Source organism: Balaenoptera musculus, chromosome 17 (genome assembly GCF_009873245.2).
Source record: "Balaenoptera musculus isolate JJ_BM4_2016_0621 chromosome 17, mBalMus1.pri.v3, whole genome shotgun sequence".
Classification (NCBI taxonomy): Eukaryota; Metazoa; Chordata; class Mammalia; order Artiodactyla; family Balaenopteridae; genus Balaenoptera; species Balaenoptera musculus.
Window position 1 is genome coordinate 23062055 of NC_045801.1, and position 19611 is coordinate 23081665.

Sequence of the window (19611 nt, forward strand, 5' to 3'; positions counted from 1 at the left end):
GAAATTTTTTATTATTACAGGTGGAAAAACACCAGCCATCTCAAGGGTTTTGTGCTCGCAAAAGCGTGTAATTTTGTTTTTTTGAACCAAGTTAATCAATGACTGTTTCATGTGAGTAAATTTACACTCTTGACGATTGCCATAGACTTGAGGGTGACAGAGAGGAAGATCACTTCCCTTTTTAATATATCATTTAAATCTTGGCGAGCAGATGGAGATTAGGGGACGAATCCTTGTGATAGATTGTACTATTTAACTTTGCTGCTAAGATGCTGTAGCCTGTTTTTATCAGTTACATACCAGCTTCAGCAGTTTTAGGTGGTATTAACCCTTTAAATACACAAACGGTTTTACTATTCAGATACATATTTCAAAATTTATTTGATCTAATATTTTTAGTTAGTCATGGCTAGTTAGTCATGGTTTCACTCAGATCCTTTTTTTTCCTGAATAAAAATGCTTCTCACTGTGCCGTGCATATTTCCATAAAAGTTGGTAAGCTAATTTTCGGCTTAAAAAAGAAAATAAAATTCTATATTTAATATATGAATACTTTTTACAGTGGAAATTGGTGGTGGACAGTATTAAATGACTCTGGTGTGGCAATACGCAGGTGGTCATTAGTAGCTGACTATGAGATTTACTGAAGATTTTGATATTAATTTTCTCTGCAAGCAGGACTATATGTAAATCTAACTCTCTTCCCAAATCCACTTAAATTGATGATAACATATGAACAACTCCATGCATATGAGGTCCATTGTCTTCTCACTCCTCTAGGGAATATATTGTTTGCCTCATTGTAAAACTGTATTTTGACTACTCTTTTACCTGACTAATTTCTCTACTGCAAAAGTACTATTGTCTTTCTACTCCTAAAGAGTGTATGGGACAGGATACTAAAATTCTGGAACAAAAGTGGTACAAAAGGAATCACATGTCTGCCTGACTAGGTGTATTAAGCAGAAATGAAGACCTTACAGAAAAAGCAGTAAAGTTCTAAAGAGCATATACTTTTTTTTTTTTTAATGATTGGCTTTTTCACTTCTGATAATAGTATGTTTCAAAAATATACTCATCTTTTCTCTGAAAAGATGCAAGAATCATTTAGTGAAAATATTTTAGAGGAAATTACTTCATCTTCAACTCACAGATTCATGATTCGTACCTCTCTAAAACTCTAATTTTAATCATTTTATAGTTTGGAGAAGGAAGGATGTTTCTCCTTTTAGCACAAAATGAGTTTAAACTGACTTTCACTAGAGAAAAAACATGCCACTTAAAGTCACCCCACTGAAGAAAATGAAGTCCAAACGCCCAAGAAATGTTTACTTAGTTTTTAACACCTACCATACTTCAAATCCTGTCTTGGTCCTCTTTTATGTATTGTTGATCTTCAGAAGTTAAAGAAAAGAAAAAAGAAAAAAACAAACTCTCTCAATTCAGTAACTTCACGTTGAGAGCATTTTATTTAACAATGAGAGTATCTGAAGATGTGAATTGGTAAAAAGAATGTCATGCTTAAGTCAGAATTCCTTATCTGCTACTAAAACCCCAAAGAGCAGCAGGTATTAATCTTGCCGCATTTGAATAATGTTCCCATTTTATCTATTTTGTAGTACCCCCTTTAAGCACCCATTGAGCTTGCTAGCTTCTCTCCAGCTCAGAAAACCATAGCAACCTCAGTCCTCACTTCTCCAACTCAGGATAGAGTTCAAGTTGTTCCCCTCCAGCCCTCTTGCCATCAAACGCAAGGGAAACCCTGACCACCGACTAGGTGTCCAAAGACTTTCAAGTCCTAGAAGAAGGGCGGGGGAGGGGACACACACACACACACACACACACACACACACACACACACACACACACACACTCCTGCGTCGTTTAATTGGGAGCGAGAAGAGAAAGTAGCAACTGAAAAGGTAAACACTTTTAGAGTTCTTTTGATTGTTCAGGAGAGCATCTCCGAGTGTTTGGGGACCGTCGGTTGGGCCGCCGCGCACTGGCCCCCACCTCCCCCCCCAACCCCGCGCCACTCCCCAAGGTAGGTCCTTGTCTTTATCACATTATTCCTAAAGCTTGCGGATTTTTCCTCCTTGTCCGGCTCGCGCGTTCCCACATGGGGGGTGGGGGAGGAGGAGGGGGGAGAGGCGGGGCGGGAAGGTAGCCGGGTCCCTGCACCGCGCAGCTCTCATTCGCCTCGCTCCGACTCGGGCGAAGTTCTCGCGCAGCCGGCTGGCCGCGGCCGGGGCCGGTCCGGGCGGGCGGCGGCGGCGGGTGCTCGGAGCCGGGCGGGGCGGCGGCGTCGGCGGCGGCGGCGGCGCGGGGACGCGCGCTGTCTCTTTAAGGGAGCTCGGTCTGGGGTGGCGCTTTCCTCCGCGAAGGCTCCTTTGATATTAATAGTGTTGGTGTCTTGAAACTGACGTAATGCGCGGAGACTGAGGTCCTGACAAGCGATAACATTTCTGATAAAGACCCGATCTCACTGCAATCTTAAGCGTCCTCTTTTTTGGTGCTGCTCCTTTCTCCAGACCCCGCGTCCTCTCGATCGCTCTCTCGCCTTCCTAATTTTTTTTTTTTTTAAACAAAAAACAACACCCCCCCTCCCCTCTCCCACCCGGCACCGGGCACATCCTTGCTCTATTTCCTTTCTCTTTCTCTCGCTCTTTCTCTCTTTTTTTATAAGGGGGGGGAGGGAAGGGAAAGGGGGGGGAGGCAGGAAAGACCTTTTTCCCCCCCCCCCCCCCAATAATCCAAGATCAACTCTGCAAACAACAGAAGACGGTTCATGGCTCTGGCCGCCGCGCCACCATCTTTCGGGCTGCCGAGGGTGTTCTTGACGATTAATCAACAGGTAAGGAGGGGAGGCCCGGGCGGGCCGCGGGGCCGGGGGCCGCGGGGGGTTCGGGGGGCGCGGGTGCCCCTCTGCCAGGCCCGGGGAACCGCGACGCGAGTGCTGCGCCCGCTCGTGTGTGCGCAAAATGTGGGCGATCGCAAGCGGGGAGCCCTGGGAATTAAAAGTGACTTTCTTTGAAAAAAAAAAAAAAAAAAACGTAGAGGGAGAGTGTGCAGAAAGCCAAGCGCAGGCTTCTCGGGTTTCACATGCATTTTCTTTCTTCCTTTTTTGCGCGTGTGATTTCTTTCTTTCTTTCTTCTTTTCTGCTCTCTTTTGCCCCCTTCCTCCCTTCCTTTTGGTGGGTCTAAGGCATCTGAGTCTTAGAAACGAACGACTTCAAACTGCAGTAGCCCTTGGAGTCAGGAGGGTCAAGTTCAGCCGCCGGGGAGGAGGAAAAACAAATCCCCATTTGCCAAAAAAAGAAGTTTCAGTCCGGTGCCCCCTCCCCCTCGCAGCCCCACTCCCCCTCGCTGTCTCTTTCTGGCTGATTTTAATTCTCTCCTACCGGGCGCAGCGGAGGAGCTGGGGGTGGTAGGACCCGAGGGGCCGCCGCCGCCGCCGCCGCCGCCGCCAGTTTTCTGGGGCTCCTGACAAGCGGGGAGCAGACTAGGCACCAGCATGCAGAGTAGTAAGTTGGGCGAACTTGGGAGGGTTGGGAGGGTCTCAGAGAGGGGCCTTCGTGTGGTCCCCAAAGTGGGAAAACAGTACAGGACTGGCGTTGGCTTTGAAGAGTTTGCAAAGCCAGGCTTCAAACTTTTTTCCCTTAAAGGCCCAGCTGGGCTGTAGATGGAGGGTGTCGCATCCCCCGATGCACCCGCCTCTGCGCGGCTCAGGGCAGCTTGACCGAGGGGTCTGTGCCCTGTCCGTGCCATGTGGCAGGCCTTGCAGCCAGGGCGCTTCCGTAGGGGCTGAGGAAGGGGCAGACTTCCTCTGCGGTGAGGATGGTGCGCCCTGTGTCGCGGGTCAGCGGACACTGGCCGGTGATTAAATGCCTGACAGCGGTGGGACATCCAGGCGGACGGGCGCTTCGCCTTCTGTCTAGTTCCTGTTTGGGTTCTAGAGAAACGCATCTTTGAAAGGCCAAGGCAAACACCGCTGTCCCTTCAAATAACTCCAGGATTATAGGACCCCATGAATAATTTGAGGGTGAGGCGGAGGTGGGAGCCCTTTGAAGTGCAAAGCTGTTTTTGTGGCTGGGAAAGCTTTTTTGTTAGTACCTGTGTGAGATGGTGGTGTTTCCCCTTTTCCCCCAGGGAAGTCAGTAACTGTTTTATGGCCCTAAGACTCTAAAGCAATTTAAGTTAGAGGGCGAGAGGGACTGGTGGGTGTCAGAGGGCATCTTGGACGTCTTACATTTTAGGTCTTGCTTTACTTCCTCATATCTTTTTAGGCCTCAGAATTGATACTATGAAAGTGAGTAAGAGCGATGGATCTTAATGATGAATCAAAATTATGGTAGCGTATTCATCCTTATCCTATTTTGGAAAATCACAGCTAGAGTTTTAAGTGAGGTAAGTGAAGTGAGAAGCTTAGCGGAGAAGTTAAATCCACTTAGGCCGATTCATTGAACTTTCATAGATTCATTGAACTTCTGTAAATGCACCAGGTGAACAGGAAAGGGTCTGAGAGCACAGCAAGTACAAAGGGAAAATGCAGATAGGGCCTGAGACAAAATTACCAAGAAATGCTTACTCTAGGCATGCTTGTTGGCTTAAAAATTTGATTGTTCCAAGCAAAAATAAAATAGGAAGCTTCCAGCCACCTCTTTCGAGTCCTCCAGCTCTTAAGTTAAAACCTATGGCTCTTGCTGGCATCATGTTACTTTTCCTGCTGGTTTTAGGAAAAGTTGATCATTTAGAAAAGTCTGCCAGAGTTAAAAATGCAAGGGGCAGCAAAGGAAAGTCATGCGGGCGGCCAGTTCTTGACGTGGACAAAATGAGAATGAAAGTTTCTGAGCTCAGTGTTGTAAAGTTTCTTACATGCTACTCATTTGCTTAGGCCACTTTCTCGGATGTTCCACCAGTTAATGTATAAAAGCAAACTAGCTCTAAAACGGTGTGGGCTTTTTCTCTTTCCCCAAGTATGCCAGGGTTGTGAATAAATACAGGGTTTGTATGGGAAGATGAATCGTTTCCTGTAACTTGTGATGCTCTCTGGAAACGATACCAACATTTTGAGGATTTTTTTTTTTTTTTTTTTTTTTACCTTTAAGTGAAAGTTTATTAATGACGTGCTTAATCTTAACAAGTCAAACATATCGTTCTTAGAGCTTCTCTGTCCTCAGATTTCATAACTTCCTTTTTAAGCTATACCCTTGGATGGAAACATCTCTAGATTCAGTTAATATACAGGGCCACCAACGTGCTAAAGTTTGACAATTATTTCTGGATATCAGTAACGTGAAAATAAAACTCCTAAAGGGGAAACAGAGTTTTAGTGCCAACATTATGACTTGATTTCTCTAAATGAGAGGCATTCCCAAGCTTCATTAATACTCTGTTGGCAAAGTATTATTTACCATCGGCGAGTTGATGTTTATGGTTTCCTGATATATCTGTTATATGTTAGGATATGTGTGTGTAGAATACTTTTCCACTCATAGTAACAAAGTCGGACCCTCTCCAGATAAATGGTGGAACATAGCAAGTTCCTCACAAAAAAGTTAGTCACTCTTGAATTTTAGATGCTGCAAGGGTCTTTGCTGCTTTTTAGATTTTGTCCTTTGTCTCTTAAAGGTAACATTAAAAGAAGGAGAAAAGTGTCATAGTAGCTGGGAAGCCTGACTTGATTTTAGAGCTCAGCATTTTGAGAGTAGGATTTTATAGGATTTTATAAAATCTTCTACATACTTGCTTAAAAATAGGTTAGAATCCGTATAAGTGTGCTAGTCATAAGTGACTTACACATGGCCCTACCATATTTTCAGTATTATTTTTACTTTTCTTTTAAGTCACATACCACTCCTGAGTTTCCTCTGATTTCCACAGGGTAGGTCTCGCTAATACACACAAGGAAATCTTCATTCATAAGGAAAACCTTCAAAGCAGGGAAATGAATTCATCTGTGGAAAAGCTGCTTTTTAAAATTCTAGTATTTCAGTGATGTTTCTATTATTATTGTTGTTATTATTTTTGATGTGTGTGTGTGTGTGTCTGTGTCTTGTGGGGAGGGAGAGAGAGAGAGAGAGAGCGCGCGCGCGCGAGAGAGAAGAAATACAGACTACAGTTTGCAATTAATGACCTGCACATTTGTACTAAATACATAGGGTGATAAGTTTTAATAAACTCTTGTCTTACCTTCTTTGTTGAAGTAAATAAACATTACTGAAAGTTTTCAAAGGGCTTGCAGCAAATTGTTTTTGAGCTAGAACTTTATTTTGAATTTGAAATGAGCACAGATATTGATAACAGGCCTTTAAATTTTTTTAATAATACATGTATGTAAAAATTTTTTTCCTTCAATACCCCTTTTGATAGCAAACAATGTAACAACACTATACTATTGTGTGCAAAACAAAACAGACTTTAAGAAAGTTAGGGGCAGGTGTTTATAATGGATTTAAAGGGAAAATTATTATTTTTGTAAAAAGTGATGCACTTAAAATAAAATGACTGGTGCACATTAAAACATATTCTTATTAAGATATTCTGTGGTGTGTAAAATGCAGCCATTCATTCAACAGGCTGACAACTTTCCACTTGGTATTTGCCTTTGCTTAATTTAGTTTCCGCAGGACAGCTAGTGTGGTAGTCTGCCTCTGTTTTTGGCAGGCATAGAAAACTATAAACTCAGACAGTTTTGTCCCAAATACTGCAGCTCACAAGTTACAATCAATTTGATAAAAACAGGCAAGTTTTATGGACTTGCTTTCTGTTGTTCACCCTTGGTCAAGCTTTCAGGTAACAGAGGGTTCTTTCTCTTCCCCTCTTTTGCTGGTTATAAGTACTAATAGCCTTGATAACTAATTCTGAGTCTTGTTTACTCATTTAGCTTCCTTATTTATTGCTGATTGAAATTTGGGGACATTAATGACAGCATGTCTAGACTTGGTTTTACTTTTACTGACTATCTATGTGATAACATAGATAGACATATTCTATATTCATCTTTTGATACCACCATACAGAAATAAGTGAATTCTTTGTTACTATTCTAGTTATGATTTATGGAATTGTAGGGTCCCGCTTAGATAAAATATGAAGCAACTCTTACAGCCTTTGTCAAGTAGAAATTTAGTCTGATTCTCTCAGGGCACTTGTAATCATCATGGATAGAGAATACTAACGCACTTTGCAGTTCTTTATGTTGAAAAAAATTGAGAACAGTTTTTTATAATTATCAAAATTATTTACCTCCTAAAAGCTTTAACCAGTAGATTAAAGTAAATATGTTAAAATACCAAGTGGTATTTTATACACTGTTCAGTAGCAAACAGTGTTGCGGAGGGAATAACCACTTTTAAAAATTTATCCTCGGGTGTAAGTGGGTCTTAAGCCGTTTGTTTATTTGTATAGGATATTCTATTAATTATATATGGCCTGTCACTCAGTGGTTCTCAGATCCCTGGGAACCAAATTCGTTGGCCTTTGATTTGGTTCTCTGATGGATATAATAACGTAGAACTTGGTTTAGGTTAGAAAGAGCTTTGGGTTTACGGAAACCCCTTTGCTGAATTTGCAGAAGGATCTATGGATGAAAATGATCTAAATTGTTAAGAGTGAGTTAGATGAAGAAGCTGTCTGGTCGCTGCAGCTGTAGTAGCTGTTATGGTAGCAATGTCTACTTTTTGTCGTTAAACTTTTTTTTTCCAAAGAGCACAAATCCAGGCAGCAAACTGAAGATGCAATTATCTATGTACTTCACATTTGAAGCATCAGTGGAAATCATTTTCTGATTCAAAGTTATGATCGAAATACAAATAACATCAAAACACCCCAAAGAAAGACATGAAGGATACGCTTTTTGTTCCTAAGTATGTTTCATTAAAAATAAGAAAGAAAACTTTTAATTTTTAAAATGTTTCTAGCTCTTTAAAAACCTGCAGTAAATACTTTACAAGTGGCTAGACACCTTCCCTGGTGGTTTAGTTTATACAAGCAGGAAACTTTCTCTCTTACTCTTTCTCTCTCTCTTTCTTGTTTTCTTTAAACCAACTGACGTAATGCCAAACTTTGCTTTAAAAGAACAGACAGAAGTAATTGGTAGCTTTTAACTTTTAATAATGTTCTGGATTGGTTTTAGTGGCCAAAATGCCATTTAAAAAAAAAAAAAAAAGTTCAAGTAAGAACGGGCTTGTGGCCTGAGGAAGAAAGGCTCTGTTGATGCAGTTATTTTTATTCTGTTTTTCAATCTGTTATTAAAAATCTTTCCTGCTGAGCCCTGCTGGATTTCTCCAATTGCTCTCTGTGATGGCTGGTGCATTTCAGGTTACCGTAACTTAAACAGTTTTTGGGTTTTGGGGAGAGTGGGTATTTGTGTTGCGTTATTTCTTTCTTATTTGGGGGAAAAAAATTTGTTTTTGTTTCATTTGACATGAATTAATTAAGATTATCAATGGCGACAGGTCAATGAATACGTTTATATAAAGAACGCTACACCTGTTAGCAGGAGTCTGAAATGTGGAAGTTTAATTGTGACATTAATCATTTTTATGTGCAGAGGAAGGAAAATAGATGAAACTTTACAAAAATATATTTTTAGATTGAAAGCGTTAATTTTAAGGGTCATTTTGTTTCTATGGGCGGCCCTTTTTGCTCACAAATTCAGATGATAGTTTTTAACCCTATTATCACACAGTGTTTTTAGTTTCCTTTTTTTTTTTTTTTTTTTTTTTAATAGTCATTTTCTCTCTTCCTGGTCTTGTATAGGCAAACAGAACTTTCTCCAGTTAAGAGATAACTTGGTGATGTTGGTTGACATCAGGGCAACTTCAGAAGCTGGCAAGTAGGAAAATCTTTTCAGAGGGCAAAAAGATTTGTGCCAGTTTTTCCTTCCTTGGAGAAAGACGTTCCACCCAGAAATGGGGCCCTGTGCCCCATTTGGTGGGCCAGAACTGACTATCGACATTTCTGGTAGGAATTGTTCGGAAGGTTTAAATCTTATGGTTACTTGTCTTGGTTTAAATCTTACAGTTACTTGTCTTGGACTTTGCTTTTAACCCCAAATTTGTTCTGAGGGTTTTTGTTTTTGTTTTGTTTTCCTTTTACACAGAGTGTGTTTTAGAAATAATACATACTGAAAATTAGGTATCATACAGATACCTTAAAATGTCTTTTAGGGCATTAGTAATTATCATGAAAAGCATTCCGTATATTCAGGGAAGTAGAAGAGTTCCCTGCGTGGAAATTTGATGGTTTTGATTTACCTTACGTTTTTCTCATTTTTTCTTGTGAGAACTACAGATTTCAGTTCAAATCAGGCATTTTTTCTCTGCTAACCACTCCTTTACATAAGGATGTGTCAGGAAAAACTGTAGGAACTTAAGCTATAACTTGTTCGCATCAGCATAGAGAGAGTATCTTAGAGTGAGTCTTGATTTATTTTTTACAAAGTTTTCAAACAGGAATTTCAGGTGATGGGTCTCTCCGTCACTACGTTTTTATTGAATGAATATTGGTTTATTACTGCAAAACTGAGGGAACAGTAATAAAGTTTGGTGAGAAGAGAAAAAAAAGGAAGAGAGAGGTGTTCAGAGCTGCAGTCCTTTAATATCAGTAGTTTGTTTACTGTTCAGTGGTGGGGAGGGGTTGGAGAGGCTTTGTGGAAGATGATACCAAAAAAAAAAAAAAAAAAAATCCATCAATTGCGCATAGGATCCCCTCCCCTTAAGGTTTACTTAAACAATATGTTTCGGTTTTGCCTCAAGCCATTCCGCACCACTTCTGCTCCAAGAATCCACCACTATCTTGGTTCCTGAGCAATTAAGGATGACCCTTTCTGTTATATAATGAACTGCAGTATTGTTTGAACAAAGGTAATGTATTTTGATTTGTGTGATATTCTGGTAACTAGCAGTAGGATGTCTGTAGTATGAGAGGAAATCTAGCATTGTGAATGCTTGCAAATGGTTGATGTATCCACGGTATGTTTAAATTACTGCTGATATGTGTGCATGCTATTGCAGGTATGTGTTATGTATGTAGTATTTGCGGATGGACAATACGTAGATACACCTTGGTGGTGGAATCCACTTTGCTAAACAATTAACTCTACACTTTAAAACATAAATCTTTTAAGGAGCTACATGACCTACTTTATAAAGTCTCGAAGTTTGAAATGAGTTTGGAGTTTAAACATAATGAAGCCATCATGATCATAATACTTATACCTACGCTGAATTTACTAAGAAATTTAAGAAATGACAAAAAAACTGTACATCAAAATGCCACCTTTCAGTGTATCTAAGAAATGCTTCTGCAGATAATTTTTTTTAAATCCCAAATTTCTGTTGAGAGGAGCAGTTAAGTGACGGTGCTGTTTCTGAATATATCTTTTTAATGGATAGCACTTTATAGTTTACGATTCTGTCATCTTAAAACGTTATGTAGAAATAATATGGAACATGTAAAGACTTTGTACTATGATCCAATGCGTTTATCCCTAGGGTGATGGATTCTGTGCGTCACCCAAATGTGATGCTATTTGCCAGGCTTGTAATACTGGTTTGAGGGTTGCTGTATGTCCTATTTCATCAAGCAACACAATACAACAACTTTGGTATCTAGGTAATTGACGGTCAAAATACGTTCTGGAAAATGTTCTAAATACTTTTAAGTAAGTCAGAAGTTAACTTATAGATTCAGTTTATTTAACATGAATAAACAAGTGACTCACTGTCAGCTATTTAAGCCCTCTATTATAGACAGTGTTAGAGGGAAATATACAAGTGTCCATAGTTTATTTTCTGATTCTTTTTTCCTGTATTTAATGGGAGCATGGTTCTCTTTTTTGCATTTATAATTGCTTTATCTGTTAATTATTTGTATCCATGATAGTGAGTAGTATTATAAAGAATAATAAACATATTCATATTACCTAATGTATATGTCCCAAGCTTTAAAAAAGCATTAATATTACATTATTAAATTATTCGAGTAACCAAGAATGAACCCAGTAGAGGATGATAGATATACCACAACTGCTATTTAGACATTAAATGTATTTTAGCTGTAGAAAAAGGAGAGGAAAAAAGATTTTTGCCTCAAAATTTTTTTTCACTTGTAGAATTTGGACAGAATTTATGAAACTTACAAATCAACAAACATTTTTTACTATAACATGTGTTTCTTGGTTAGATTCTACAATATGGCTTTCAGTGAATCCTTGTGAATCAGTATTTCTGTTTCGCCTTATAGAAGCATGTATTATATCTGAGATCAGATACAGCTATAAATAGTGTAAATCTATACGGCAGACGTTAGTTTGTGGAATCTGATTTCTCTATTACATGATACACTTCATGTGTAAAGGGATCAAGCATTACTAATCTATTTTAGCTTTATTGTTTTCTCTGAGCTATGCACAAGTGTAGCATATGAATTAGTGACTTCATATGAACTATGTACATGTACATGCATATGTCTGTATTCTCACTCGTATAGAATGTTTTCGCATTACAGGCACCGAATGGAATTTTAACATAGTACATATTTTTTTTGAAATGACTTTAGTCTTTGTAATATCCATTTTAATTACTTAATGCATCCCAACACCTATCTGAGGATTAATTTAATTAGAATTTTGGTTCTGAAATGAGAGTGAGAGTGGCAAAACAAATTAAAACTAACTTCTACTTGTGACTTCTTTGTGATGTCAGTATCCACACATCTTTAGCTCTGAAAGATGCAGAAAGAAATACATCAGCCTGTTTTTTCTTTCAATACTATTAAGTAGCTCCGAACATATAAAAGTTCTTAAAAGAGATTTTGGCATTTGTTTCTGCTTTACTTTTTGATACCATTAAATATTTTTGAGAAGAGAATCTAGCTGGCTTTAATTTTTTAAAATACCATTCAACTGATGGAAGTTAAGACGGGTCATATATATATTTATATATATATATATATATATATATATATATATATATATATATATATATATATATATATATATATATATATATATAAAACTTTTAATCAAGGCCCATGTTATTAAATTTTCTCAATGCATATTAGTCTGATTGTTAAATAATTAATAGTTCTTTACCAGTTATTTATAGATATATCTTTGAGATTGTTTAAAATCATGTATTTTTCTGTATTTGGCTGCTAAATTTTTATGTTAATAAATTGATTAAATTATAAATTGAAAAAACACAAATGATTATGTTTAATACTGTCTTTAACTTATTTTTGGAAGTATTTTTTTTAAAGATTATTGCAAATTTTACTCCTCAGGTTTGCCAACTTAGGTACGTTTTAGAAGCTAACTTTAGGTACAAGTGGCCAGTGTAAGCAATAACACATTTAAGTAATGAGTAATATGAAACCTCATTTTTCTGTAATTTACAAGCAGATAGTAAGGAGATGTTTCTCTTTTGTATTTAGAATGAATTTGCATTACATTCATTGGATGCAAGATGTAGTAAATTACTTTAAGAAGCTCGCTGTCATCTAAACCCCAATTACAATAAACTCTTTATTTTACTCTCTGTCCCATCACTGTTTATTCTACTTTTAAATGTCTCGTTCTTAAGACAATTTATGTTGTTGAAAGAGTGTCCTCATTATTTACATTTTACTTTTCCTTTGTACTTTGATAAGCTTTAAATAAGAAAGCTGTCACTCAAGATTTCAGGCCAGTAGTAAAAAATCATAAAGTACACATTTGATGTGTAAATGTTTGTGTATGATCTTGCATGTTCACTTTGTCAAAACATTCCACTCTTTAGCATTCCCCATATTTGTGTACACTCTGTACACACCTGTCTTGTACTTTTTACTCCCAGCATAGTTCAGTATATCATTGTTAACATTTAATTATGTGTATACATGCTTGTCTCACTCCCTGAATAATTCCATTGGCAATAATAAAAATTAAAATGTGAGACCAGTGATGATTAGAAATGGAAAATAGGGGGGTAGATATTAGCGTAAGCAGATTTCCCTCCTTTTTGTTTTTCCCATTTTCGGTTCCTAGTTAAAAAGATTTATGTATGTATATCTGAGCAGAAGAGGGATTTGGATACTGCACAATCCATTATAACATAAGGAACTGTTGCTGTGTATGGCTTTCCTTATTTATATATTTTTGACATGGAAAACTCTGACCTCTTTGCCTGTGGTACTTGGGAATTTTAGATAAACCCCACTGGGGTCCCACTCATCAGTTCTGGCTTTGCGTGACAAAAAGCATCCTCTAGCTTCTGGTGTGCTACTGTGCTGTTTCCCTTCAGGAGTGGAAGCCCTGTAAGTTAATTTGGCATTTGAAAGCACAACTAGAATTTTTCGTTTTTGAAAATCCTCTGGATGGTTTTCAGAGGAGTAAGCAGAGATCATGGGCAGCGTGATGTTGTTCATCTCAGGATGCTAAAGAAAATTATGCTGAGAGCAAGCATGCTTCCTCTGGATTATTCTGCCATGCTTTATTACCTTTTTTTTTTCCTCTTTGGGATCTAATATTTCAGGTTTTGGAGGAGTGAGGCTTTCTCCTTTCAGTGGAAAAATGTGCCAGCTCTAGGATTTTTACTTCCATTTCTTTATAATATTTATATTTTTAGGGAGAGAGGCATGAGAAGAAGAACTTATATACTGTAAAATAATAATTTGATTTTATTGTTTGCTCTTGAGCAGGCCTTTGCCATTCCATTTCTATGAGGAAATGCATCCAATGAAATTAAATAAAGTTGTGGTATAATTTTGCAACAATTCTAAGCACCAACTGTGACATATTTCTGGCAAAAAAATTAAGGCAATTTTAGATACTCAGTGCTTCCACCAAACTCTGTATTCCAAGTTTATAAATATGAATTTGATCGTTTGATCATGGATGATGCTTGAAATGAATGTATCTTGATTCAGGGAAGAGAGTACTTAAATTATGCTCACCATCAATGTGCTTTAGATTTGCAAGAAATAGAATGCCAAGCATCATGCTTTCAGCCCTTTGAGATCTTTAGGAAAGAGTTTTACTTGTTTATGGTAGCTTATATTCAATAACATCAAGCACAGACTGTTTATCATATTTGTGCCTTGAGCTGTAGTGAAGTTCAGTAAGTGATTGTATTTCCATCAAGGTTTGGGGAGTAATGAACACTTAGTAGCCATCTGCTAAGGATGGTTCTGAGGTTTGGAATTTGTAACTGATTTTTAGGAGCTACGGCGTAAGTATAAAATAGGTGGAAATACTCAGTGATCTCCTTTTATAAAAGTTAGTTCTGTCTTTAATGTCTAGGAAAATATAGCAGTGAATATTTGCTTTTTGTATGTTTTGTCTCCAAGCAGAGGAAACTGACAGTTTTATGTTTTAAGTGCCGAAAGTTGTTCTTGGCTATGCACCCCCTAAGTTAATCACTGAGATGTTAACTTGATTTTCTGTCTTTAAAAAGTTTTCAAATTTTAAAGCACAGTACGCTTCCATTATCTCCAAATTGACATCCTGCGTTCTGGATTGGTTTTTAGAGAAATGTTCTCCAAATTCTCTTGAATTGCTTTAAGTCCATTGATTTTGAAATACTGAGTTTTGCTTTTTTAAGCTTTTCAGAAAGGAGAGGAAATACTTCATCTTTTGAGGCTTTTCTTATTATAGTACCCTTTTTATCTCCCATAAAATGCAAATTAATTTTGCATTCATTTTTTATTCTTGTGTGTGTGTTATCTTTTCAGAAACTCATTTTGAGGCATCAGAAATTGATCAGTGATTTGAGCTTCCCTTTCACACCTTCCTCTGATAAGATATTTTGGTCATTTCTAAGGAGTCACTAAGGATAAATCCTTTCTTATGTCATTTGCACAGTTTTAGTTTTACTTCAAATGAGTGGTATTCGAAAAGCATATATTTATTCCTTGAGGTTAATTGCAAAAATTATGAACAGTATAAAATAACATGACATTTAGTTGTTTCTCATTTGCGTCTGAGGCAATTTGTATCTAAAAATTTGATTGAAGGAAAAAGAAAAAATATTTCAACCAGCCTTGAAATCAGTGTAAGATAGTCCTACGGAATTTTCCAAAATTAGTAAGAAAATGTGAAATATTTTCAATGCACAGGGTTAAAATTAAACTGCATATATAGTGGATACTTTAACCTGACATATTTTACTGTAAAACTGTTTTAGTATAAAGAAAAATTCCTCTGGTTTTGCCTGTATTTTATTCTTTTGCAAACTGCTTTGCTTAAAATGATTGGCATCCTTAAATTATAGTTTTGTGTAAAACAAATAAGGCTGCTACTTAAAGAAGCAGCGGCTCTGCACATTCATCTTAAAGACGATTTTGAAATATTTTCATTTGGAACAAGTGCATCAAGCCCTAAAGAAATAGGTACCAAATTGCAAACTAGTATCCCAAACACATCACCCAGCTATTCACTGAAAGTGGGATTGACTCTGAGAAAGCACATTATTTCCATTCGCAGTGTAGTGTTTTTAACAGTATTTTGGTGTCTCCACTGGTAGAAACGTGGACATTTCAACCAACCACCTCCTTGTTTGGTTCCCGTGATGTCAGGTGAACATTTTGCCAGAACTTTTGGTCTGGTGTAATCAAACCGTGTTGTGGAATTAGGCTAATATGATGATTTCAGATCATGTTTAATGTGTTATTTTGAAAAGATACTTTAAAAAAATTCACCTATTTGGAATATAATGGAAGAGCCTGGGCAGTGTTTTTAGATTTGATTCCAAGCCTCTAGCTACAGATCAAGAAGGACAAAATTCCACAGATATTTCTTCTTTTCCTAATGTAGGAGAAAATGGGGCTTATTTGCATAAACACTTCTGTAGAAATAGTTGGTCAACTTTATTTCGACCAAAGATGATTGTATAAAATTGGAGCAAACTTTCTGAGCCCGACAATATTGTGCATTTTAGTTCCTTAGGTAACATGGATAAAACCATGTACAAAAGGAAACTAAGAAAAGAATAAATTTCATCTCCTGTTGGAGGTTAGATGTAGAGTGAACTGCTTAGTCTCTGAGAGAATTTTCTTAGCTCTGTGCCCCATTTCCTTGGCTGGCGGGTACATTTCATCATGTGCATGAGTGTACAAGGTTCTGCTTCCCGCATACATGTGCACATGTGGATCTATTCTGAAGAGTCTTTTAACACTTTTTTGTTGAGGAAAAGTAGACCGTGGCCAAGGAAACACTTCTTTCCTCAATGGCTGAACTTTCCTTGGATGGTCCGTTTTGTATCTGCTGCTCAAGTTTAAATTTTGTTTCTTTGTTTTTCTTTAATTCAGGTATTGTTCAGAGTGACCATAGGGTCCTGTTTTATTTTGAGTGATAGAAGGGGCATGACCTCTATCCATTTGAGCAGACTCGTCTTATTTTACAAAGGAGAAAACTGACAATTAACTGAATTTTCCATGATCACACAGCTAGTTAACTAAAGGACTGAACTAGAATTCGTGTTTGATCACCATCCTCATTTATATCTATAACACTAAACAATTTTGACATTTGTTGAGGAAATCTGCCTGCTATTTGCTATTCACTCATCTTTATTTTTCCTTTTGTGGATGGATGGGAGAATAGAATTAGAATACCATTTAGTATGCATTGGGGAATTGATGATCATATAATAAGTCAGTTGGTATATTCCATATTATTTCTCTATCAATATCTTATGAAGATATGGGAATCAAATATTTAGTCTAGAGGTTACCCTGGAAGGTTAAAACGTTACTGCAGAAAATCTAGGCTTAATGTCTCTTTCACACACCTGAGCAATAGATGCCTCTTTGGGTTCATATATATAAAATCCAGTTGGTCTGAAGAATTGGTTATAAAATGATCATTAATAAGAATTTAACTTTGTATTATTATTCTCCTTTTAACTTAAAATACCTCCAACATTTATCTATTTTGAGACCAGTTAAAAAAAAAGCAATCCATTTGAATTAAGGACTTTTTTTATCTTCCAAGAAACTGAGAAACTGGACTTTTCTTTACTCATAACACCCATAAGCCCCTTGGCAGGTTGAAAACTACAGACAACATCTGTGAGATTAGGCCTGAAATGTGCAGTGAGTTATTAAAATGTGGTTGAGAAACCATTTGTGGCATTTTACATAGACTCCTCAGCATTTATAAAAACAAATTAACAAAAGAATAATGAAGGAACCTCATTTATTTTAAATGCTTTTCTTATCCTGTCTTTTGAATGATAAATTTCAACCTACATGTAGTGAAAATGAACTATTTTAAAATATAAATTTAATCTATATTTTTTAGCATTTCTTTAACATTCCATTTTTATCTATGACGCCGCTGTACAATATGGATGCAATTAACATTTCTTTATCGGTTGTAGTTAAGCTAATTTTAATCATTTAATCTGTTGCATTGGAAAAACGGGAAAAAAAATCTCTGTCTTTTTAGACATCTGAGGTATTTCATGTAAATCTCTTGTTTCTTTTTAGCTTTCAGTCCTAATAGCTATATTATATAATTTAAAATGTTAATGCAACTCCCCCATTCAGTGAAATTTGTGATTTATACCCCCCCATGCCACCATTTCCATTTCTGTTTTAAAGAATTGTGGTGAATGCCATGCAGAAGGGTATTGGACCCAAGACCTCCCCAAACTCTTTCAAAAGACAGCTTCAGAAGTGGCTTTGGAAAGCAGGAGGAGGTGTGTCCACCGCTGAAATGGGCTGGTTTGGTCCAGGGTCTGTATTTGAACTCGCGTGTTCAGTTGCAAGGTGAAGATACCTGTTGGTCTGGCTTTTGTTTGTCTGGGTTTTCCTCTGTTTCTTAGCCAGAGGGCAGACTTTTTTTTTTTTTTTCCTTTAAATATGGTTGTTTTGTTTCTTCAATGTTTCTTTCAGGTGAAAACCCTTTATAAATGGCTGTGGATAGTTATTCCTGTAAAAGGATATAGTTTGCTTATGGAAGATTATCATATTCAGTTAGTTAGAGAGTAATGGAATGATCTTTAACATTAAAAAGCAGTTCTTCCAAAATGGATTAAGGAACCATTTTGACTATTATGCTGATCATCCTACAGAGCGAAAAATCTCTTTCTTGGTGTAGTGAGCATACTATACAGAGCAAGGCTGAAAACTTCCATTATTATTATATAAATATCTAGGATTTTTCCCCTTCTCCTCCTCTGGCTATTATTTCTTTATATAGGTTTTACTTTTTACTTTTTTTTTTTGCCCCGGCTGTAAATTACAGTTTAACATCCAATGTATACCTAATCGAACCATAGGAAACACTATCAGTGCCTATCTCGCCCTAGTCTGTCTTTTTATTTATTTATTTATTTTATTTATTTATTTTTGGCTGCACTGGGTCTCCGTTGCTGCACACAGGCTTTCTCTAGTTGCAGCGAGTGGGGGCTACTCTTCGTTGTGGTGCACGGGCTTCTCATTGCAGTGGCTTCTCTTGTTGTGGAGCACAGGCTCTAGGCGCATGGGCTTCAGTAGTTGTAGCATGCGGGCTCAGTAGTTGCGGCACACGGGCTCAGTTGTTGTGGCTCGTGGGCCCTAGAGCGCAGGCTCAGTAGTTGTGGCGCACGAGCTTAGTTGCTCCGCGGCATGTGGGATCTTCCCGGACCAGGGCTTCAACCCGTGTCCCCTGCATTGGCAGGTGGATTCTTAACCACTGCACCACCAGGGAAGCTCTCACCCTAGTCTTTCTTAATGATTTTCTTAATGTTATTTTGGAATTTATTTTTCTACTTGATTCTCTCCTTTATATTCCAGCTATCTATTTTTGTCCTTTGACTTTAGGAGATTGGAACTTTATCCTGTATTCTTGGCATTGCAGATCAAAATAAATTTAAAGTGGTTCTTACTCTGAGCTTTGTTTATCAGAAAGTACTTTTTTGTTGGCTTTTAAAACAGATCAAATCCAGATAAGGTTTAAATGAGTTTTTTGTATTTCACTTTTTCTTTCCACTTATTAAGGGATTTGCTTTCCTGATAAATCAGTATACATTTAATTTTATTTTATTCCCCCTGAATCAAAACTATTCTCCCTGAATATATTCACTTACTTTTGGTAAACACCTTCTCAAACAACTTTAAACCATTTTATACTTGTTCTCACAGCACGTATTTGTGAACAAAAACTATCCTGGATATTTTATAGAAGGTAGTTAAATGACATTTATCTTCTACTCTTTTGGATTATAATCCAATTGCAGTTCTTGGAATCTAGGAAAAGTTCAGTTGCAGTTATATAGCTAATGTATGGTTACTGAAGCTGAGAGATAGGTTATGGTTTAAGCACTGTATTTATTGATTTGAGGTAACAGTCGGCAAATAATGAAGGTAGTTCCCTTGACAGTTTAGAAAAATACAAGGTAAAATGAAACAAAAGGCTACTTTTTATTTATTTCCAGATGGATTCCATCTCCTACTTGGCATGGCACAAAGTCAAAACGCTGCTCTTTGAGGTTTATTAATTAGAATGTTTCTAAGCCAGATATGGAATCCTGTCTCCTTTTTCAGATAAAAGGTAAACCTACCTACTCATATATAAAAATAACTTTAGAGGGGGAAAATATTGAAAGCCTGAATCTGGGGCTCTTTTCATGTACATCTCCA

The 19611-nt window shown here is 37.3% G+C and overlaps 1 protein-coding gene across 3 annotated transcripts in view; it reads left to right on the top strand.

Moving 5' to 3' along the window:
• Nucleotides 1-2368: 2368 nt before the first annotated feature.
• Nucleotides 2369-19611, top strand: part of TRPS1 (transcriptional repressor GATA binding 1) — a 255995-nt gene continuing 238752 nt past the window's right edge. For 2 of the 3 annotated variants that reach the window (XM_036830713.1, XM_036830715.1), the window contains exon 1: nucleotides 2369-2854. The gene's annotated coding sequence lies outside the window, so the exon portion shown is untranslated. Of the gene's footprint in view, nucleotides 2855-3408; nucleotides 3525-19611 lie in introns of those variants that run through there. The other variant, XM_036830714.1, reaches the window with a different exon arrangement.